Here is a 4,308-nt window from a genome sequence, read left to right as displayed (position 1 = left end):
TGATAAAATGCACTCGAATAAAATATGAAAGATTTGTGTTACAAAGCAAACTAGCATTTGACGATTTCAAAACGCCAGAGGCAAAAACACGTAAGAGTTGAAATGTCAGTAAAGGAATATTGAGCAGTTACCTCCATTGTGCGTAGAAACGTTCATAGGAGGTATGTACGCCTACAATACTCACACAAATATACGCTACACTCCCAAATTACGTCATTTGCTATAGTCAGCACGAAACCTATTGTTCGAAATGGCGGCTCTTAAACTGTTAATTACAGCGGTATAGTTTTACTACTTCAGTCATTTAGTACCATAGATATATATATATTTTACAAATCGTTTCGCGGCAAACTAGAGATTCTTTAGTGTCACACTTACAGTAACCTATATACTTTTTTTTTATTGCCGCGGAACGATTTGTAAAATATATATATATTTATGGTACAGTGCAATGGCGTAGTCAGCCTAATTTTTTTTTTTTGAGGGGGGGAAACGTCACACTTTTTTCTTTAGCTTTTTTCATTGTATTAACTGCCGTATCGAACACAAATAACAATGCTAGTAAACCGTTTCGAGCAGCAACTGACTGAGTTTTAACGCAATACTCAAAAACCATTCAAAGAGAAAAAAATGACTATAGTAGTAAAACTACATTGATGTATAGCAAACGTAATATTAACTGCATCGTTTGTGACATAACAGTCACATGACAATTGAAGGTGTGGCAGCCTGTGATCGACTGTTGTGGTACTGCTTTGCTTATAAATGCTACAAAACAAATTATTGAGAGTAAAATATTTATAAATTGGGGGGGTGGGGGCATTGACACCCCCCTGGCTACGCCTATGGTACAGTGTTACTAAAACGCTTTTTAGCAAGCGAGTAGAATAGAATACACACTAGCCAATACCCATAGGACAATTAAGTAAGGTATATCATTTTGGTACAAATCGTTCGCCTTGATGGGTATTGTAGGCCCTATAAGGTTAAATTTTATAGGTAAAATGTATTGGATAGTTATTTAATAGTGTACTTCAAAAACGACGCCCGCCTTTAACCACACGTTGACAGACACGATTGGTTTTCTTAGTCTATTTTTTTTTATTGCTTAGTCTAGTTTTTAAAGTGCTACTTTTCATTGTTTTAGAGCGGTACAAGCTGAAAAACGTAAAGCATTCTTGGTTTAAGTATTATCTGAGAAATAATAACTATTATGTGTCACTTTATTCTTCTTCAGATATCTCAAAAACAAAAATCCATGAAAAGATCGTTTCAGTAACCTAATTATTATTTTGTCGAAAAAATAAATCTAAAACGTTGCAATCGTATTTTATTTTTGCAAACTTGTTACCTTAACGAACCAATAGGGCAAGTTTTGGTTAGTTGTGGGGATTTGCGATAAAATTGGACCAGAGTCGATCTCCGATATTAAGTGGTATTATCGGTAATTGACCGATACCAAAATGGTATCGATGACGATCCGATACCAAATTGATATCGCTATTAAAGCCATGATTTGCGTTCAAACGCAGCGAATTCTACCAGAAACGGTAAATTTATCAAAAAATATTGCACGTTAGCGAATGCAAATAACTTAACTTAACGCTGAGGCAAATTTGAAAAATTTTACTGGAAAAAGTTACCTTTGTGCGTTTCTATTTCATTTATTTTGCTTGTTATAGCAAATGATGTCGTAATTTAGCATCGGGTCGGATCGCGGCATTTCATGCTCGAAATATCGACTATCGGTATCGAATAAAAGGATTTCTCGGTACAAATATTCTTTAAACTTTTTTGTCTCGGTCAAAGTCAGTCATTAGTAAGTTTTAGTCGTTTAAAAGAGAAATATATTTCGCCACAAAATAAAGCATCACCAATCTCAAGAAGAAAAACAACAACAAAAAACAATGCAAACACGTAAACTGGTTGCTAGCAATTAAAAGTAAAAGTAAAAATGACAGTAGAACCAAAAGCAAAATACGGGGTAAGTAATTGTGGGTAAAAAACACTAGACAGCTGACTGGAAGGTCCATTGGACCCATCGCTGCACCGGCCGTATCGCGCGTGAATTTGTTTCTTGTCATAGCATACTTTGTGTATTTTAATTTCAGCGCCAACGGAAAATAAACATTACTTACTTGCTTAGGTAAAAATTATAGGTATAGAAAGTAAACAATCCTGCCCAAGTCTTGCAAAAAGCAACCATGCTGTGTTAGAAAAGCAAAAATAATCTACTTTGTTGCCACGTCTTGCCCTTTTTTTATTTTTTATTTTCGCTTTACCAACCCACCTGGTTGTTTTTTCATAAACTGTGGCGAAATAAATTTCTCTTTCAAATGACTAGAAATTATTAGTCACTGACTTTGACCGAGACAGAAAAGTCTAAAGAATATTTGCTCCATTTGAAGTCATTGTCGTCATTTACGGGTAAGGGCGAGGGCATATCTTCATATTTTACACATTCAGTTTGCCATTTTCGGTAGCATTTTCTTGTGGACAGTAATCGAAAAGTAGCTTGGATTCATAAGGCAATTAACGGTAATTTACATTTTTCAACAGTTTTAAATGCTGTTAGCGCGGATATTTAGCAAATGAACCGTTGGTCACTTTTTATGTGGATTTTGCCAATTTAGTGTTAAACATATATGAAACCAGTGAACTTACTAAACATTTGTTTACTCTTAACTGACTCGGCTTCGTATTAAACAAACGGTTAAACTATTATGCTATTTTTCTATATTAATATACTAAAGTGTCATTCGTTGACTCTTTATCTGCAATATAGAAAAACTGTATTCTAAACAAGATGACCTGCATTTCTTATGCAATATTGTCGTTTATTAGGTATAGCCTATCATCTCTAAAAGTGGTGTTCAACTGTTTCGTAGTTGTGGACAATACCTTGTATCTTTACTGCCAATACTTGAAAACGCGAAAAATTCGCTTGGCCAATTACTATTGCCGATAGTTGACTGTTCTGTGTTAACCACTACTGTTTTATTTTAGGAGAAATACAACCGTTCGTCATATTAGCGTAAGTCAGTGGTTCTCAACCTGGGGGTCGCGACCCCCAAGGGGGTCGCAAGGGGTTGTCTGGGGGGGTCGCCGTGTAGCATTTCAAAAAGAAAATAGTAATAAGAAACCGGCAATATGAACTAAAAGTTTTGCAGTATAGAAGGAGAAAAAGCTACCGCCAGTCTAACATTTGTGTTTAAGTGGCTTTTGCTGCAGTGAACCAGCCGTGTTTATGACGTCACCATTACACTTTTCAATTAATGAATCAGGCCTTGCTTCAGTCAAACAGTGTCTAATAAAGATGAATGGACGCTCAAACCAGGGTTGCCAAGTGGCCTAAAATTCGGAACAAAACGATAAATGTCCTAATTTTACCTGCTGTGCCCGACGGTTTGTAATTCATTAGGACAACAAGCTTTCTGTCCTAATTTGGCCGTATTTATTTGAAACAATATGGGATGAAGTAAAACCACGGGCTCACGAGGCCTCCAAATTGCCGTTTTGGAAAAAGGAAATATAATTTACGGAAAGCTTTATTATTGCACTGCTGTTAACGACTAACCGTTTTGTAAATTTGTAAGGAATTTTGGCCACTCACCAAGAGCATTCCATTAATTCATTTTTTGTCCGAATTTTACACCAACAATGTCCTAATCCTAAACCAAGCATCTGGCAACCCTGGCTCAAACCGTAACTTTAGCTTGTTGTGCATAGTACATTTTAGCCAAATTTTAAAACAATCCTAGTCTAGATTTTTTCCCTATTTCAATTTTGCTAATTTTAAAATGTAAGTTTATTTATTATGCACTAAAATCGGGGGGTCGCGCAAGTTATGGAAAACTTAAAAGGGGTCGCGAGAACAAAAAGGTTGAGAACCACTGGCGTAAGTGGCTTACGGCCATCTGTTTGCAAAACACGAAAACAATGTTGATGAAATAAAAATCTAAATAGGCTTTACTAATGCATTGCCCATAAATATACCCCTGCGGTTGTGCAGTTTCACCATTGCCACCTGAATATTGAAAGCTATAAATAAATTTAACTAGTACAAACCCCTGGAATTCAATGGTCCGATATAGTTTAAAATCGAATTATAGCTCAAACATGTGTATATATCCAAAGATATTGCATAGGACTGAGTTGAAACAATGAAGTCGCAACTAGGGCGATTTTTACCTATAGATGATAAATTTTGACCTGCTATAGGAACATATTGATTCAAATAAAGCGTCAACAAGTTAGAATTAGTGCATTTACTTATAAAAGAGGGTGAACAATCCGAATTCGGTCGGT

Source organism: Ascidiella aspersa, chromosome 4, assembly GCF_963924565.1.
Source record: "Ascidiella aspersa chromosome 4, kaAscAspe10.2, whole genome shotgun sequence".
Lineage (NCBI taxonomy): Eukaryota > Metazoa > Chordata > Ascidiacea > Phlebobranchia > Ascidiidae > Ascidiella > Ascidiella aspersa.
Note: the sequence above shows the minus strand (reverse complement) of the source record.